This window comes from Podarcis gaigeae, assembly GCF_964106915.1.
Source record: "Podarcis gaigeae genome assembly, chromosome: 15".
NCBI classification, from domain to species: domain Eukaryota; kingdom Metazoa; phylum Chordata; class Lepidosauria; order Squamata; family Lacertidae; genus Podarcis; species Podarcis gaigeae.
In genome coordinates, this window is record NC_139692.1 from 34,208,475 (window position 1) to 34,228,434 (window position 19,960).

General features: G+C 47.2%; 1 protein-coding gene and 1 long non-coding RNA gene across 7 annotated transcripts in view; one reads left to right on the forward strand and one right to left on the reverse strand.

The window, feature by feature from the left end:
* The window catches only part of LOC310832731, a 150,634-nt gene that overhangs the window by 125,254 nt on the left and 5,420 nt on the right, over positions 1 to 19,960 (reverse strand). The window lies entirely within an intron of this gene.
* CLIP2 (CAP-Gly domain containing linker protein 2) overlaps positions 1,709 to 19,960 on the forward strand; it is a 74,674-nt gene continuing 56,422 nt past the window's right edge. For 2 of the 6 annotated variants that reach the window (XM_083714386.1, XM_083714389.1), the window contains exon 1: positions 18,692 to 18,846. The gene's annotated coding sequence lies outside the window, so the exon portion shown is untranslated. Of the gene's footprint in view, positions 2,211 to 9,563; positions 9,587 to 18,691; positions 18,847 to 19,960 lie in introns of those variants that run through there. The other 4 variants (XM_083714385.1, XR_014558323.1, XM_083714388.1 and 1 more) reach the window with 4 other exon arrangements.

Sequence of the window (19,960 nt, forward strand, 5' to 3'; positions counted from 1 at the left end):
TAATTCTGTGCTTCCCCTATTTATTTAATGGGAATCATAGTTTAGAAACAAAATAAAAGGGTGTAGTCTTGCACCTTATTGTAATATTTCAGATATTGATTTTTTTAATCCAGTGCAAGAAACATTTGCTGATTGTAGCAAGAGGCCGTTTCAGATACAGTAAAATGCTTTTTGGCACAGACACAAATAGGCTGTCCATTCAAAATGCAATCAAAATAATACAAAACACCAACCCTTAAGACTTCCTGTGGTTGCTGTTAGGGATCCCTTCACATTCTTGCGACGTTGTGATCAGGGCTGGAGTTTGGTAAACTTTCATAATATGGTGCCCTGTGCAAGGCCCAAATGGATCTTTTCAATTTTGCGCCCCCTCAGCTCAGCACCCTGTGTGAGGGAATGGCCCGCACCACCCTAAATCTGGCGCTGTTGTGATTAGATTAAACCTAATCTGGTGCTTTTGTGATTAGATTAAACCTCAGACCAAGAGAGGGACGCGGGTGGTGCTATGGGTTAAACCACAGAGCCTAGGACTTGCCAATCAGAAGGTTGGCGGTTCGAATCCCGCGACGGGGTGAGCTCCTGTTGCTCGGTCCCAGCTCCTGCCAACCTAGCACTTTGAAAGCACGTCAAAGTGCAAGTAGATAAATAGGTACCGCTCCGGGGGGAAGGTAAACGGCATTTCCGTGCGCTGCTCTGGTTCTCCAGAAGCGGCTTAGTCCTGCTGGCCACATGACCCGGAAGCTGTACGCTGGCTCCCTCGACCAATAAAGCGAGATGAGCACCGCAACCCCAGAGTCCGTCACGACTGGACCTAACGGTCAGGGGTCCCTTTACCTTTACCTAAGACCAAGAGAGCCAGTGTGGTGTAATGGTTAGAGTGGTGCGAGACAGGGGTTCAAATCCCCACTCAGCCACTGAGCCATTTGGGTGAGACCTATGTCTCTGCCTAACCTGCCTCGCAGGGTGGTTGTAAGACAGGCAGACACACCCTCTCCAAGAGTTACAGTAACTGGCCTTTCAGCAGGACTTCTGAAGCTCCAGGCCTGAGAGAACTTCACTATTAAAGGCTCAGTGGCAAACCAAGTCTATGGTCTTGCTCCCCAAACCTGTCCCTACTTTGCACTCTGCTAAAAAATAAATAAAATAAAATCCACAGTGTGGAGGGCATGTTGAATTCGTCCACTTTCAACCTCTAAAAATGAGGGGTCCTAAAAAGTTGCAACCTGACTTGGGAATTCAAAAGGTATTTTGAATAAAGATATAAATTAATATAATTTAGCTTTGCTTGGAAAGTCACATGTGTGTGCATAGAAATAATTAAAGGTGATCAGCAAGTATTTGCACCACTTCTTCTTCTTCTTCTTCTTCTTCTTCTTCTTCAGCATTACCTGACATTTCCAGAAAGGAAAATTAAAGTGCTTTGGTTTCCCCAAAGCGGTTTCGGTGCATCTTCAACACACAAACTAAATCTTCTCCAGTCGTAAAAAAACAACTGCAGGTTTGAATTCCCCACACCCCAAAACATATTTTTAAGACAGCTCGCTGGGGTGGGGGGGAAGCAATGCAAAGATGAGTTTCACCCCCTCAAAACGACGCGCCGAGCCTTTTTCCCGCCCTCCCGCCTCAGTTCCGCTGCAGCGCCGGCCCGCGAGAAACGCAGAGACGGCGGCGCCGGCGCCTAGACCCAACCTTGTGCGCCTGCCTTGGTGAAAACAGCTGGAGCGCCCCTCCCGCCTCCCGCTCGGCTCCTTCCCCTTTTGTTCGCCTGCAAAGCGGCGCGAAGGCAGCAGCAGCAGCGGCGGCGGAGAGCTCTGCTTCTGCGCGCATCTCGGGCAGGGGACCCGCGAGAGCCCGCTGGGCCGCCCCCTCTCGCTGCTTCCCCCGCGGAGCCGAGACTCATGCAGGGAGGCGGCGCGGACGCTCCTTCGCAGCAGCAGCAGGCGCCCCGTCCTCGCCGGCGTCGCCTTTTGTCCACGCGCCCCGTTTCTCCTCCTTGTGACTTGGATGCAGCGAGCCTGCATCCGAAGGGAGTGGCTGGCTGCTGCTGGTGGTGCTGCTGCCGCCACCAGGATTATTACAGCTGTTTCTGTTTGAGGGAGCAGGCGGCCTAAGATCAGCCCCGCCGAGGCCGGATCCTTCCCTCTGCAAAAAAAAAAAAAAAAGGGGCGGAAAAAAGGAAAAAGCAAGCTTGCACAGTCAGAAGAAAGGAGGTAAGCCCACCCAGATCAGGAGGAAGGAGGGAGGCTGGGATTCAAAAGGGAGACCTTCTTCAGGGTGGCTGCCTTTGCTGAGACAGCAACAAAGGAGGGGATGGAGGGGTGGGATGCAGTTTCTGGGCTGGAGGGTAGAAAGAGAGAGAGGGGGGAGGCATGCAGAGGGTTGGGGAGGGGGCTGCTTCTGGTAGGGAGCTGGGAGGGGGAGGGAGGGATCTGCAGGTCCACCCCCAATTGGAAAATATCTGAGCATCCACCAGAAAAGGTTTGCTGCGCCAGCCCTTCCTTGGCAACGGATTCTATCTGAGGCTGTTTGGCTCCTTCCAAACATGCACACATGCACCCCCCAAGGGCTGGTCGTTGTCCTTGGGTGCAAGGGAGGGAAAGCAGGGCTCTTGTTATTGTGGGGTGCGTTTTGCTTGAGGGGGCACCGGTGAGAACCAAGCTTTGGGATATTCGACATATTTCCCCTTCCTCCTCTCCCCAGGTTTGGAGGGTGAGGTTAAAATGACAGATTGCAGCGGAGGACGAAGAATGTTGACGGGAACAGACTTTAAAAAATGAGGATTATAATGTAATAATTAATGCGGCTTCTCCATCTTGGGAAAAGCTCTTCTGCACACACAGGCACACCATCTGCGAACGGCCGCCTGGCTCTGGTTGTTCATCTTGCAGGGATGGAGCTGTTAGCTAAGGATGCCCTGTGTTGACAACTGCTTTTGAGTGGACTTGGCAAGAGAGGAGTGGCTGGGGGAGAGTGACAGTTGTGTTTGGGCATCTTTGGTACCAGAGATGGAGCACACCTTGAAGTATGTGTGTGTGTTGTTTCTGAGTAGCTGCAGAATGCTTTCCCCTTCACTGCTAACAAGCTTGGAGGCAGTTCACTTCATTCATCTACAGACCATCGCCTGACCGATTTGCAGCTTGGAGGGTGTGACTATGGGATGGACTCTTATTTTTTAAAAAAAACGTGGCTGAAGTATTGCAGCAGCTCTGCCTGGCTTGCCTCATTCATATGTGCAAGTCACCCCTCAATGTGGTAGTCACCAAGCCATGAGCCAGCCTTGTAGTCACTTCCGACTGCTTTATGGAGTGAGGCAATGGGCTTCCAGGTGAGAGGGCATGAACTCCTGGAAGGATTGACTTGGAGCTGGGGTTACTACTTCTTCTCTTTTCTTTTTTGAATGACACTCTGGGTGGCATCCATGTTTGCACATTGGTGAGGAAGGCCCAGGGGTCAAACCCTGTTCAGCTGGGTGAATACTTCAGGCCTCGGTTCCCCAGCTGCAAAATGGGCGCAGTAGCTGTGTCATAAGAGTCCATTTGTTTAAGCAGCTCCTACCTGAAGTCTGTTCTAGGTGTTTTAAGGTAAAGGTAAAGGGACCCCTGACCATTAGGTCCAGTCATGACCGACTCTGGGGTTGCAGCGCTCATCTCGCTTTATTGGCTGAGGGAGCCGGCGTACAGCTTCTGGGTCATGTGGCCAGCATGACTAAGCTGCTTCTGGCGAACCAGAGCAGCGCACGGAAACGCCGTTTACCTTCCCGCCAGAGTGGTACCTATTTATCTACTTGCACTTTGATGTGCTTTCGAACTGCTAGGTTGGCAGGAGCAGGGACCCAGCAATGGGAGCTCACTCCATCGCGGGGATTTGAACTGCCAACCTTCTGATTGGCAAGTCCTAGGCTCTGTGGTTTAACCCACAGCGCCACCCGCGTCCCTTCTAGGTGCTTTAACTATGTGTAAAAAACTATGTGCTTTAAAATGTGTAAAAAAAAAAAAGTGGGAGGGGTAAAGAAGAAATTATAATCAATGGAATCCCTGAGGTTCTCATTCTGTTTCCATGAATAATTTTTAAAACAAGGACCCTTCTGGTGTTAATGTATGCAACGCCCATCACCCATGGGTCATTTTGGCTCGGGCTGATGGGAGTTGGAGTCCAGTAGTATTAGGAGGGCCACCGGTTCCCCGTTCATGCCCTTAGGGTTGTGGGTTCAAGCCCCATATTGGGCAAAAGATTCTTGCATGGCAGTGGGTTGGACTGGATGATTCCCTTCCAACTCTATGATTCTAATTAATAAGCCCCTGAATGATTGTAAGAATATTTTTAGAAACAAACTTGCAACGCTTCCTTACAATTTGAAAGCTTGGGCAGGTTAGGTGCTCCCTCGTTGCCTTAACCATGTGACTTTAATTCTCCTTGGATGACTCCTGGTTTTACAAAAAAATTTAATGCACCTGTGGCTGTGAGAGGAAAAAAAAGGATTAATTCTTTTTTCTCCCCCTTCCTCCGTTTTGTGGTTTCCCCAATCTAAATCCCTCCATCTAAACATCTACAATGGAAAATAGACAGGAGCTTGTATAGGATTTCGCAAGCTTTGGGTTATAGGATGAGTTCAACAATATTCCAATTTATGACATTTTATTTGTGGTGTGATACATTATCTATTGAAATCTGACCTGAGTTTCTTTTTTGAGGGTGGGAAAGCAAGAGGCAAGAGTGCTGCAATTCTGTAGTACTTAATAGGAGAAATCACACCGAATTTGAATAACTAGGCACATGTAGACTTGCACTGTTAGTTGATAATATTTTGCAGTCTTGTTTAATACAACAGGATCCTTTGCTGTTAATATTACTAGGGGCTGTTTTTGTTGCTCCCTTCACTCAACAACCCCCTGCCTCCTGGATTCTCCCTATTTTAAACCTGTCCAAACCCACCCCATGGCTTGCTCCAAACTCCTCTCCCGCTCAGCTGTCCCCAAACACCCACCCCCTTCCCTCACAGATCTTTAAATGCCCAACTGGGGTGGCACACTTCAGAAAGCAGTCCTCCCAATTGCTCTCTGGTGTGTCTACTTTCCTTTAAATGTTGTTCCTCCTCAGCAGCTCGCCTGGGCTGCCTGCCATCCAAGCCACTTGCTTGCTCGCCTGCTTGCTGTTTGGTTTTCCCCCTTACAAAAATATAGTGTTATTATTTGTATCTGTTACCTGCTTTCCTCACAAAAGTGAACCAATGTGCCTTTACAAACCAGTTACAGCAAACGCAACCTATAACCCCACCCCCAGCACAACAATGCAAATAAAAGGCAGGTTTCACAGATCCTGCCCCACTAAAAGAGGCCACAAGTAGTCAAAAGCCTGTGTAAAAGAGGGCAATATTTTCCTGGTTCCTAAAAATAAAGACAGCGCCAGTTGAGCTTCGCTGGGGAGAGCATTCTGCAGGCGGGGAGCCACCACTAAAAAGGCCTCTAGTGTTGCCTCTCTCCAGACTGTCCTCCTCAGGGACTACACACAGAGAAGGGCCTCGGATTATGAATTCCAGGTCCAGAGCGGTTGCTGTGTGGAGTGATGGTGGCAGCGTTCAAAATTTGTCAAGCGCATTTTGCACCTGGCTATTGCCCACCTGCAAGCAAGTGAAGCTGCCTGGGTGCCAGGATAGCACCTCACATCTCCATCTGGAGGTGCATGCCTAGAGATGCTTGGATCTTAACTGTTTTCACACACTAGCAATGCATCCTGTAGAATTCTATCTGCACAATCAGAATAAATTTCAGGGACCAAAAAGTCATACTGAAAAAAACAAGGCTTTTGAGCTGTCTGGCCCCAAGATGTCAACCAGGCATTCTGTCTTGGCGACTAATCCTGGTTTAAGGAGCCATTTGGCACCTAGCTTATATATCTGAGTTTCTAACCCTGGATGGTAGAGGTACTTTACAGAGGACTGTCCTTTGTGAAATAGACCACTATATATATAAATATATCAGGGTATGGCTTTGGGTTGTTGACTGTGGGTTAATCGCTTGATTTCTGGCTTCGCTTTGGCTGTCTCTTTCTCTCTGTTTTGATGTTGGCTTCTGCAATGCTTTCTTGGCTATGCTTGATGGAAAGGCTGACTCTAAGCAAGGCCAGATGGGAAAGTGTGTGTGGGGGAGTGATGGCGGTGGCTTTCTGTCGTTTAGTGGTTTATGTTGGATGATGTTGGTGGCCCATCCAGACTCACAAAGGCAGCCACATTCCCTGAAGGGCGCAGAAGAAACAAAGCACATGGAATGTTGTGTGGAAAGGGACGAAGAAACGGGTCTTCTTCACGGACAAATAGGTTTGTCTATATTCTATACCTTTAAAACACATTCAAAACACACACACACACAGAGAGAGAGAATTCTGGGATCTGCAGGGAATTGTAAGTCTGTGAGGCATAAACTACAGTGCCCAGAATTCTTTGAGGAGAAAAATGTGCTTTGAATGTGCTTTAAAAGTTGTTTTGTCTACACAGTCAGAGTTACTGGATTTGGTGTACTAAACAGGCTAGCAGGTATATTGTGTATTTTCGGTTATGATTTTATAGCTTATCTATATACAGTCAAACCTTGGATCCTGAAGTCAAAAGAAAAAAAATTCCTTCCAGTAGCACCTTTTTTTGTTTGTTTGTTTTGTTTTGACTATGGCAGACCAACATGGCTACCTATCTGTAATTGGATCCTGAATGCATTGCAAATCGAATGTATTACTCAGGGTAGAGCCTAACAACTCTTGGTGTCCTTAACTGACTACAGTGGTACCTCGGGTTACATACGCTTCAGGTTACATACGCTTCAGGTTACAGAATCCAATAACCCAGAAATAGTACCTCGGGTTCAGAACTTTGCTTCAGGATGAGAACAGAAATCGTGCTCCGGTGGCGTGGTGGCACCAGCGGGAGGTCCCATTTGCTAAAGTGGTGCTTAAGGTTCAGAACAGTTTCAGGTTAAGTATGGACCTCCGGAACGAAATAAGCACTTAACCTGAGGTACCACTGTACTTAATTCGTTCCAGAGGTCCGTTCTTAACCTGAAGCACCACTTTAGATAATGGGGCCTCCTGCTGCTGCCACGCTGCTGGAGCACAATTTCTGTTCTCAACCTGAAGCAAAGTTCTTAACCTGAAGCACTATTTCTGGGTTAGCGGAGTCTGTAACCTGAAGCGTATGTAACCTGAGGTACCACTGTACAGTTCCCAGGATTCTTTGGGGAGCAGTCACGAGTGTCTAAAGTGGCGTCATAGTGCTTTAAACAGATGGCTTCCACACACACACACACCCTACCAAAGCCCAGGCTTATTGCCTGAAACTGGACTGTTGGTCCTTGGTGGTCCTGAAAATGTCTGCATTGTAAATTATGATATTGGGAAGAATTCTGTGACAGTTGCCAAATTCAGCACATGCACAGTTCCTGCCCCCTGCTCACAAAAGGGTTGTATCTGCTCAGAGTATACCCATTTGAATTAAGGGACCTAAGTTAGTCATGTCCACAGGGCTCTGAATATGTAAAATTGCACACCTTAAGTCTAGCTGGGGTGTGAGATGCACATGGCGCCTAAAAATGTCCTGTCAATAACTGAGGTGTTAGAACATGAGTTGTCAATCTTTGCACATGCAAGGAGAAAGGATTCATCAATCCACAACAACCCTGATCCACAAAGACCCCATTCTCTCTTTCCCCTCCCCCAAGGTGCTGAACACCCCCAGCATAAAATCAATACTTCTTTAGGTTCTCGGCACACAGAAATCTGGGTCATCTGTCTAGACAAGGGAGACTTGGCCTTTAGGTGACTTTCAGAATGACATGGGAGGAGATTGAATACCTCCTGTCCAATCGGTCTGACGGGCATATATCTCTGTGTGTCGACTTACACTGTGAAAATGTTTTTGTGGATTCACTGATATGTAAGCAAACTAGCTCAGTCCCTCTAGAAATTTCACGGCTGCCTTCTCCCACACGTACATTCTGCTCCAACCACTTTGGAGGACAGGTGGCTGGTGTCCACTAGAACTGGCACGGTGGAGCAGTGGGCGGAGCCCAATTTGTGTAGTGGCAAATTCAGAAGTGAAGGGTCCCTTCATGATTATCACAGTCACACCCCTCAATTACAGATTCAGGTAGGTAGCTGTGTTGGTCTGACGCACCCGAAATTAAAAAATGGTCAAGTAGCGCCTTAGAGACTAAGTTTGTTCTGGGTATGAGCTTTCGTGTGCATGCACACTTCTTCAGGTATTTTTTAATACATTTTTTAATTTCCCTCAATTCTTAATTTCCCTCAATTTCAAACACTGGTTGTTGTAAAATAGTGGTTCAATAACGATATGGGAAGTGTATTTAATTTATTTTAATGCATTATTATGCAGCATTATTATTACAGTTGTACCTTGGATCTTGAACGCCTTGACTCCTGAACAAATCAGCTCCCAAGCATTCCGGTTTTTGAATGTTCTTTTGGAAGCCAAATGCCTGACGGGACTTGCGCAGCTTCCGATTGGCTGCAGCAGCTTCCTGCAGCCAATCAGAAGCCGTGCTTTGATTTCCGAACGTTTTGAAAGTCAAACAGACTTCCGGAACAGATTCTGTTCGACTTTCAAGGTATAACTGTATATTTTTGTTGCTTTCAAATGGTCCAAAATAGCCTGTGCCAACATGGTACCCTCCAGAGGTTTTGGATCTACAACTGGCTGCAACTTCTAGCCCCCAACATCTGGATTGCATTAGGATGGCAATGGCTAGCTTAAATGGTATGTTTGCCCTGTTGTGAAGGTTGCATGCTCAAGGTTACATGAAGGTCAGGTGGCTGTTCTGTGCAGGAGAAGGTTGGGCAGGATACCATACAAGGCTGCCTCCGATAAATTGATGCTGAAATCCAGCATCGCCTGACTTCTGCGAGCGCGGCTTTCTTGCGATTGTAGTGCAGAGTGTTTGAGGACCGGGACATTCACAGGGAAACTAAAATGCGAGTTTACAAAGCTATTGTACTACCAACCTTATTGTATGCTTGTAAAACATGGACCACTTATAAACGCCAGCTCCTCGAAAGAGTCCATCAATGGTGTCTCCGAAAAAGTTTACACATCACTTGGGAAGCCAGGTGAACTAATACCAGTGTACTGGAAGAAGCAAAGATCACCGGTGTTGAGGCAATGATTCCTCAACATCAACTTCGTTGGACTGGTCATGATGTGCAGATGCCTGGTTATCGTCTTCCAAAGCAATACTCTATTCCAAACTTAAAAATGGAAAGCGTAATGCTGGTGGTCAACAAAAGAGCTTTAAAGACTGTCTCAAGCCAAATCTTTAAAAATGTAGTATAAACACCAATAATTGGGAAACACTTGTCTGTGAGCACGCCAATTGAAGGACAGCCTTGATCAAAGGTGTCATGGGCTTTGAAGACACTCGAACTCAGGACACAAGGGAGAAACATGCTAATCCAGAACTGGCCTCCACAATCACTTACGGACTCATTGTTAAAACTGTGTTTATGGAAGATAATCTTACTCGTCTACGAGTGATCTCTAAAGATGAAGAAGAGGTTGCTTGCTCTGTGGATAAAGGTGTTCTTGCAGGTATGAGCCTAAGAGAAAAACAGCCTCTAATGTGTGTCTCTTCAGATGAACCAGTGTGGGTGATGGGTTCTGAGGGCCTTTAAAAGCGGGCAAGACAAAGAGACGGAGGAGGAGAGACATGTTGGCATTGATTCGTCTTGGTGGGACCTCATATCTGGCTGCATTCTTTTGACAACGAAAGAATCTTCCCATTGTGGGCCCAGACTGCGTACTTCCCCCAAGAGGATATCGCAGGAAAATAAGCTGCGCTTGGCGGTGACCGGGTGTGAGCTGGTAGCTACCTCCTCTCTAGGGGTGAAATGTACCTGCAAACTCACAGAGCTCCTGCTATTCAGGAGCCCATGGGCAACGGAGAGTTGGTGGTATCTGGGCTGCTGCAAGCCAGCTGTGGATCTATATTGCCACAGTGCTGTCACCTGGGCGACTGAAATGTTTCTGTTTCCAAGCGGAGACCTGCTGAGAGTCACTAGGGCTTCATTACTGACACAAGGGAGCTGTCCATAGGTTCAGCCAGCTACCTGCAACTTATCTCCCTCTCCCTGTTTCTCTGAAACTAAAGCCACATCTACACTATGCATTTAAAGCATCATCATACCACTTCAAGCAATCATGGCTTCCCCTCCCCTAAGAATCCAGGTAGTTCCTACCTGGAAGAAACCCCAAACCAGCCTTCCCCAACCTGGGGCTCTCCAGGTGTGTTGAAAGTACAACTCCTGTTGGTCCCAAAGCCAAAATGACTGACAGGAGTTGTATTTATTATTGTATGTATTTCATTTACAGTGGTACCTCGGGTTACAGGTACCATACGCTTCAGGTTACAGACTCCGCTAACCCAGAAATAGTGCTTCAGGTTAAGAACTTTGCTTCAGGATAAGAACAGAAATCGTGCTCCGGCGGCGTGGCGGCAGCAGGAGGCCCCATTAGCTAAAGTGGTGCTTCAGGTTAAGAACAGTTTCAGGTTAAGAACGGACCTCTGGAACGAATTAAGTACTTAACCCGAGGTACCACTGTATATCCCAGTTTTTTCTTTCAGGAGCTCAAGGTGGTGGCCTGCATGGTTCTTGCTCTCCTCATTCACAACAACCCTGTGAGGTAGGTTCTGAGAGGCAGTGGCCTGGCCCAAGGTCACCCAGTGAGCTTTGTGGCCGAGTGGGGATTTGAACCCTGGACCGACACTCTAACCACTACACCACACTGGCTCTCTTGTAGTCCGAAACCTCTGAAGGGCACCAGAATAGGGAAGGCTGTCCTGGGAGATTGTGAATTTGAGGATCAATTTAATGGTTAGTGACTCAGGAGACAGCTTTGGGACGGGGAAGGGTCCTTTCATGGTCTACTGACAGAGCTCGCCACTCAGCAGCTGAAGTACTGTATTTTTCCATGAATAAGACAAACCCTATTTTTTGTGCCCCAAATTAAGAAATAATTAATTGCAACATTCCATGTATAAGACGACCCCCAATTTTAAACTTAATTTTTTTGGGGGGAAATATAGTCTTATACACGGAAAAATACAGTAAATTTTGTGCCGTTGCTGCTATGTGTGTTTGAAATATTTCAGGGGTTTCCCCCACCCCAATCATTTGCTGATTTTTTGTTGTTGATTGGTTGTTTGCTACTTTGATTAGCCTTATTTACTAGAAATGAACTTAAGCAGGTTTGCCATGCGCCCAGAATTCCTGGACATAGCTGGAATACGGCAGTTGGAAGCAGTGTTCGGGCGGAAATCGCTGGGAAAATCCAGAAGTCTAGAATCTGGATTTTCACTTTTTGACATATGGCAACCTTAACTTCACTCTTCACTTGTGAAGCACGCATAACCGACTTGCGTGGACAGCAGTTGTGTTAACAGTTCGTTTTGTGTTTGTACTGTGTGGCGAAATGTGTAGCATAGGTGCTTGTTCAAGAAACGGTGTAAATCTGAGTCATGGAATCTTGCAGCAATGTTCTCCAACCAATGCTTGCAAAAATGCAAACATTAGGGGAGCGTATGCATTAATCTGAACATGTTAGTGAAAATAACACAGCATTACGTTAGGGAAAACCGCTTTGCAAAAATATGTACATTAGTCAAAGCTGCATGCAGAAATGTGTTTATGTGGATAAATTTGCACTAAAATGTTGAAGGACTTTCATGATAATTTGTCTAAAAAATAAAAATGTGTAATTGTTGCAGAAATGTGACAAACTGATTTTCAGACTGGACATCTGAGAGAACCCAAACTGGCAGATCCACCCATCCCTACTCAGAGTAGACCATTGGTAATAGTGGACCTAAGTTCGCCAGGTCTATTAAATTCAGTGTGCTTACTTTGAGCAGGGCTAGCATTGTCTACTTACCCGTAGTGCTGTTCGTTTTCTGCCTGTGAACGTCCTTTATTCTTAAGCCAATCTTGGAACCGCAAAGTTGGACCTTCGATATCTCTGTAAGCCCAATTAACTCAGAGAATTGGGTTGCTGACGCAGTCCCTTTATCCGCATGGCCTGCTTCTTTTGACATCCCCTTGTCCTTTTCCTTTGCAAAAAAAAGGAGGGGAGTCTGTGCTCTCCAATTAATGTTGGGAAAGTTTCAGCTGTGAATGTGATGCCCTGAAAGTCAGCAGCTCCCTACCAGACAGACATTTGACTTTGCAAATGTCACAGAGGTGGAAATGACCTTGCAAAGTTTGACATTCTGGTTCACAACTTGCATCCAAACCATACATTTTCAAAAATAAAAAATAAATTGTTGCTTACTATAAAATACATTTGCCTCAGAGTGGCAATACCAAATTAACATGCATCAAAAGATGAGAAATATGATTAACTATAAAAGTGCTTATTTTGCAATAATGCAAAAAGGACCTATCCTTTCCCCACCCAATGAAATGTTGAGCAGATGGCTTCCCTTAAAGAATAATGGGACCTGTAGTTTGTCAAGAGTGCTGGGAATTGTAGTTCTGTTGAAAATAAACTACTATGCCCAGAATCCTAGGGTGGAGGGGGAGAAAATCCTATGCTTTAAATATATGGTGTGAATGTGACCCGTGGTGAGTTTTCTTTTTATTTCTTAGAAGTTATAAAGTTGGGCAGTGGCCAATCTCACACTGTATTCATTTCCTTCCATTGTTTTCTCCAAGAACCCATACCCCAAATTTTAAGAACAGCAAACCAAAAGGCAGCTACAAAGAATTACCTGCCATTTCTGGCCATACTGCAATTGCTTATATTTTTTCCTTTGCGTTCCTCACTTGTAAAAATAGGGCAATTAAAGGATTGGCTTTTTAGCTTCTAGCAAATACTCTAGGCTATAGTTACTTGGATGTAGATTTGTATTTGTTTATGCACATCATTTTGTGGGTTGCAGTGATTAAGGCCACATCCGCAGTAGCCATTTAAAGCACTATGGAACCACTTTAAACAGGCATAGCTTTCCCCAAAGAATTCTGGGACCTGTAGTTTGTTAAGGCTGCTGATAGTGCTTAGGAGACACACCGTCTCTCCCTCTGAATGGTTTCATAACCAGTCCTTCTTTCCAGGGAACTCTGGGAACTGTAGCTCTCCGAGGGGAACTCCTTGTTGTTGTTGTTTAGTCATTTAGTCATGTCCGACTCTTCGTGAGCCCATGGACCAGAGCATGCCAGGCACTTCTGTCTTCCACTGTCTCCCGCAGTTTGGTCAAACTCATGCTGGTAGCTTCGAGAACACTGTCCAACCATCTCGTCCTCTGTCGTCCCCTTCTCCTTGTGCCCTCCATCTTTCCCAACATCAGGGTCTTTTCCAGGGAGTCTTCTCTTCTCATGAGGTGGCCAAAGTATTGGAGCCTCAGCTTCACGATTTGTCCTTCCAGTGAGCACTCAGGGCTGATTTCCTTCAGAATGGAGAGGTTGGATCTTCTTGCAGCCATGGGACTCTCAAGAGTCTCCTCCAGCACCATAATTCAAAAGCATCAATTCTTCGGCGATCAGCTTTCTTTATGGTCCAGCTCTCACTTCCATACATCACTACTGGGAAAACCATAGCTTTTACTATACGGACCTTTGTTGGCAAGGTGATGTCTCTGCTTTTTAAGATGAGGGGAACTCCTAACAACTCTTAACAAAATACAGTTCCCAGGATTTTTTAGGCAAAGCCATGTCCATTTAAGCGGTATAGCCTTGAACTTGTAGTCTTAAGTGGTGCTTCACCGTTCTGCATTTCTTTCAGTGCCCCAAGCCATTACCTTGTTTCTATGTCTGGCTGATGGATCTTGAGTTAGATCCATAAACCTCAAGTCTGCCCATTTCTCTCTTCCAGTCCCTGGAACCTCACAGGCTTGTGGCCTGAAAGACAGAGCCTGAGGGATTTCTATGTTGGCCCATTGCAGCAAAACCAGAAAAGATAAGATTTATTGTGGTATCGACTTTCTTGGAGTAGCGCCCGTTTTGTCAGGTGTGCTGGGCTTCTTCCTTAGCTGACTGATTTATAAAGACAAATGTCACCAGTAGCAGAATGTCCAGGATGCCAGCCAGCCAACCATTCCATGCCCTTTCTCAGGATACTTCATTCCATTCCACCTAAGTTTTCTGTCCCACTGTCCCAGCCACCCACCCCAGCTAGCTGTCATTCTGTGACCGGTCAGCATACTCAGTCTTCATGGGCTCTTTGGGGGATTTTCTCCCCCTAAAGATTTTTCTGCACTTCTGCAGGCTTTGAGTTTAGCTGGGTGTGCTGATCTCCTCCTTCTTGTACATGGAAGGGACCTTTTTAGCTGCATAAGATCCCACACTCAGAGAATAAGTTTGCTATTAGCACGTAAGATCATTGCTAAGTAATAACAACTATTATGCAATTGCAGCTGTATACAAATACCGTGTTCCTAGTTCTGCTTTTGCTAACTTAATACATATTTAAAGAAAGAGAGAGAGAGAACCAGGGTTGAGGTTGAGTTAATTGACAACAACATCTTGCAGTTGCCCCATTGGCTACCTGCACAGATCCTCATTCTTTCTAGCCATTGTGTCATCCTCGCTTGTCATGCAGATGCAAAGCTTATTCCATTCGTTTCAAATTCAGAACTATGACAGTTGCATAACACCAAAGGGCATCAAAGTTTCTTATCTCCTTTGAACACGTCAAACAAAATTTTGAATCTGCAAGCGCCTCTTCCTTTCAGAAGATGTTACCGTCTTCTACTTGGCGTAATGAGGTCTCCTTTGAAAGCAAAGGGCTCAACAGTTTCATCAGTGGAAAATGCTGTCCTGCCCAGGGTGCAGAGGATTGAAAAACGTTGCTTATTCATGCAGAGACTGTATTAGCGAGTCAAATTCCCTATTTCCCAAACAGAGGAATTTTCTGTTTCTTTGTTTTTAAGCAGGGGATGGGGAAATTGCCACCTTCCATCTGTTTTGGGATCACAGATCCCATCATCCCTGCATATTGGCCATGCTGGCTGGAGCTGATGGGAGTTGGAGGCTGACGCCGTCCAGAGGGCTATAGCTTCCTCACTCCATTTTCAATTCTGCCTTCTTCCGTTGCTGCAGTGCTTTGCAGTAGCTTTAGAAATTTTCCTTGCCTGGGGAAGGACCTTAGCTCAGTGGCAGATCCTCTGCTTTTCATGCAGGATGTCAAGAAGTGAGCTGGCAGTAAATCACACTGTTCAAAGTTGAGGTTAACTCTTTATTAGCAAGAGCACGTCCTGCACAGACCTGGTGGAGTGTCAGGCATAATGAACACTGCAGCTCATCCCTGCTAGCTCTTGCCCCATGAATCAGTTGCCGAGACTGAAAGTCCCCACCTCCCCACAGCCATCTAGGTCCCCTCCTCTCCAGGGATTTCCCCCAAGCAATCAGAAACTGTGCCTACATACAGCCTGCCACTACTCCGCCCTTTTCATGCCTCTTCTGGTTCTGGGAGACAGTGGGAAGGGGAGCTTGTCGCGGCAGGAGGCAGAGACGCTTGTGACTCTTCACTAGCCTGACTCATCTCTGCCTCATGGCCTCTCTCCTCCAAACCACCTGCTTCAGCGTCTACCTCTGATTCTGGAATCTCTCTGCCAGCTCCTGTTACCTCCTCAGCTTCCCACACACCCTCTTCCCAGTTTTCTCCCTCTGTCCCCTCATTGTCGTTCAACTCCCCCCAGCAGTGGCGTGCGGTGCAATATTTCACAGGGGAACAGTTGGGGCCAGAGGTGCTAGCTTACAAGGGGCGTGGAGGTTGATGTCATGTGTGTAATGTTGCGACGTCACACACGTGAGCTTCGCGCCTCCCTCCTGAAGCTGGGCAGAAGCTTCCTGGGCTTTGGGAAGGACGCATTAGAGAGTTAGCATAGTCCCCTTAGTCCAGTGGCCACACGCCACTGCTTCCAGGCTCTGAGCCTTCTTCCCTTGGGGATTCCACATTCCTTTGCATCCAGCAGGAGATGCCGGAGGTCCCAGTCCCCAGCATCCCTAGGTAGGGCTGGGAGTGTCCCCTGCCCGACAGCCTAGATAGCAGCTGCCAGTCAGTGCAGACAGTCCTAAGCTAGGTGGACCAATGAGCTAACTTGGGTGCCCTGTGTTCCCAAACCCTGAAAGCTGCAGTTAGCGCTCATAAACACCACTTGTCTTCATTATCCTGGCACAGTTCCCATTGCACATTAAACCCTGAGGCAGCCTGTTCTACTGCGCAACTAGCTTGTGTCATTAGGAAGTTCCTCCTAACGTTTCACCAAGATCTACTTCCACGCAATTTCCAGCTGCTGGGAGAGTCCGCAGAGAACAAGTCTGCTCCTGCATGACAGTCCCGTCAGATGTTTGAAGGCAGCTATCATGGCACTCCCTTTATCTTATCTTCCCTAAGCATTCATGGGCCTTTTCTTGTCCTGATCTTCCTTCCAGCAGTGCTTTTCTGCACACAAAGCCGCAGAAGAAAAAAGTGCAGAGTAATCCTCTGGAGAACTTGGTAATGCTGTTTTGAGCCTGTATGCACAACACATTTAAAGCAGCATCTTTAAACAGCCATGGCTTCCTGCAGAGAATCTTGGGAACTGTGGTTTGTTCAAGCTACAGTTCCCAGGATACTCTGCAGGAAGTCATGGCTGTTAGGAGGCCTCTCAGAGAGCTTCAATTCCCAGAGTTCCCTGGGAAGAGGGATTGGCTATTAAACCCACTCTGAGATTTGTAGCTGTGTTTGGAGAACAGGGGTCTCCCATCCACTTTCAGCAACCTTCTCAAAGTACGCTTCCCAGGATTCTTTGCAAGAAGCCATGACCATTTAAAGTGGTACAATACTATTTTAATGTCCCAAATGTTGGTGCCTTAGTAAGCACCCTTTTCCTTCCACATTTCTGCAAGTAAAGCAAGGTAGAGACTTAACAAAAATTAAATGAAGGCTAAGCTTTCAAGGAGCCATCCTGGAATATCTGGGAGGGGAGGGGAGTTCCCACATGGAACCCTCTTCATGTGATTACAGCCCCGGCTAACAAACAATTCAAGGAATCTGATTTTCAAAGTTGTTTTCTGGAAACAGTGTTACAGTGGTACCTCGGGTTAAGTACTTAATTCGTTCTGGAGGTCCATTCTTAACCTGAAACTGTTCTTAACCTGAAGCACCACTTTAGCTAATGGGGCCTCCCACTGCTGCCGCACCGCTGGAGCACAATTTCTGTTCTCATCCTGAAGCAAAGTTCTTAACCTGAAGCACTATTTCTGGGTTAGCGGAGTCTGTAGGCGGGGGGGGGGGAAGGCAGGCGGGGGGGGACGGGGTGATCTTAAAATGCTGGCGGGCGGCAGCGCTGCTGCCCGCGAAGCCTTCGCTGCCGCCCACCAGCATTTTAAAAACCCCGGGACAGCGGAGGACTTCTCCGCTGTCTGGGGTGATCTTAAAATTTTAAAATCGCCCCGGGACAGTCGAGGAATTATCCGCTGTCCCGGGGCGATTTAAAAGCCCCCGGGAAGGCAGGCAGGGGGGACAAAGACTTTCGCCCCCCGTCCGCCTTCAGAAGAGGTCCTGGACCTCTTCTGAAGGCGGGCGGGGGGCAAAAGTCTTTGTCCCCCCTGCCTGCCTTCCCGGGAGAGCGGAGAAACGCAGCGCTGCATTTCTCCGCTCTCCCGGAAGGCAGGCAGGGGGGAGCAAAGACTTTTGCCCCCCGCCCGCCTTCAGAAGAGGTCCAGGACCTCTTCTGAAGGCGGGTGGGGGGCGAAAGTCTTTGCTCCCCCCCCGCCGCCTGCCTTCAAAAGCCATCCGGGATAGCGGGAAGCGCTTCCCTGCTATCCCGGACTGCTTTTAAAATGCTGGCGGTGGGGAGCAAAGCCTTTCGGCCCCCGCCGGCCTTCCTGGACCTCTTCTGAAGGCCGGAGGGGGGGGGAAAGGCTTTGCTCCCCACCGCTAGCATTTAAAAGAGGTCCCCGGAGATTTCCCTATGGGCTTTCTTCTTGTGAAGCAAGCCCATAGGGAAATTCGTTTTGCGAAGCGCCTCCAAAACGGAAAACCCTTTCGTCTAGCGGGTTTTTCGTCTTGCGAGGCCTTCGTCTTGCGGGGCACCACTGTATGCTTACAGATATATAGCATGTGCACAGCTGCTTCTTTCAGAGTGCTAGAGAAGCAGTCTCTGCTCCAAGTGGCCTACAATCTGTCGTTCAACATGGGGAATTCAGCTGCAGGAAATTAACTCATGTGCTGTTATTTTTAAAGGGTGTGTGTGTGTATATATATATATATATATATATATATATATATATATATATATAAAATCACTATTGTGGATGCAGACTCTGGATTTCTGAACCTCTTTAAAACCAACAGATTGTATCAGTAGTGTTGCGCATTTTGCAAAATGGCATTGGGACTTACTAGATTACTCTTTTCCACATTGGTCTCTCTCCTCCCCACAGTCAGTGAGCGTGTTTGCAGGCACTGTTGAGAGCAATTTCCCTCCCTCCAAATGGTTTTTAGAAAGCTAGAATTCCTCCCTGAGCAAGTCTGTGCAAAAGTGCCTTTTATTGCCCAAAGCCCTTCTGCAGCTACTTTGACATTGTCTCATGCTATCCCACTTCCTGTTTAAGAAAGAGAGAGGGAGGGTGGAGGGGGGAGAGAGAGAGAGAGAGAAGAGAAGAGAGGAGAAAGGGGTGGGAGTGGAGAATCCATTCCTCTTGCAGACACATCCCAGTTCAATCTGCAGTGAATCACACAGCTGGTTCCCTGCCAGAGAGCACAGAGCCGAAGGGGCAGAGGAGGAGCAACTGCCCGAGAGAGTACATTTCTTTCGGGATTCTGGAGCCATTGACTTAACGCACAAATGCACAGGAACCTCTGCACACGAGGTAAGCAGACCGAGCCTCTCCGGCTTTCCTGAATAACGGACAGGAGCTCTGAAGGAGAACTGACCGTGTCCCTTTCACAAATCTCCTGCTTCTTCCAGAGGAGTTCAGACATCTCCTGGCAAGTTGTCCCGAAGTTCTGGCCTCTGTTCAGGGACAATTTGCTGCCTCAGAACCTGGCACCCTCTTGCCGGCATCCTGTTGTAAGAGTTGAAGAGTTAAGCCAATTCCCCCCCCCCCTTTACGTCTCTGTCTTTGTTTCAGTCTTAGAAGCAGTTCTCTTGGGGAGGTAAGTGGGGGGGGGGTGTCACTTTGAGTTCCGCTCATTCTGTCTTGCGTCTGTGCCGTGACCCAGAGTTAACTCAATGGTGTTTCTGGCTTTGAGACACGAGGGAATGGCTGCTAGCTTGGGTGACTTTAGAAGGGGGCCTGATAAATTAATGGAGAATAAATGGCTACCATTTTTTATCTTTATTATACAATATTTACTCAAATCTGACGTTCACCTTTCTTGGCCAAATCACATTGCGAAAATTAAGGTGTGCATTAGATTCGATGGCACACTTACATTCACCAGCAGATCCTTTTTTTTTTTTTGATTTCTAGGTTCTGAAAATTGAGGTGTGCATTAGATTCGATGGCGCATTAGACTTGAGTAAATATGGTACTTATGTATCCCGCATTTTCCTCCCAAGGTGCTCACTGTCCTCTTCCCCATTTTATCCTCACAAGAACCCTGTGAGAGATGGTGGTTGTGCTTCGTGGCTAAGTGGGGATTTGAACTCCGGTCTCCCAGGGCCTAGTAACCAGCTCTGTAACCACTAGGCAAGATTGGTATGGTATGTCCCCTCCAGTCCTTCTGAGTAAAGGGCCAGTTTGAAGAGGAACAGCCCTGGATTTATTGGGCCTGTCATTTTGGCCTGGCTGCTGCAAGGAGTCCATGAGAAACAGGTCCCGTCCACACTGTACATTGAAAGCATGTGACTTTCACTTAACATGGGAACTCTAGTTTAAGGGTATTGCGAACTGTAGCTCTTTGAGCGGGTGAACTACGGTCGCGTTGATGCTCTGATTTGATCCTCGGTTTTATTTACTGGTTTGCCTTTTTTATCCTTTA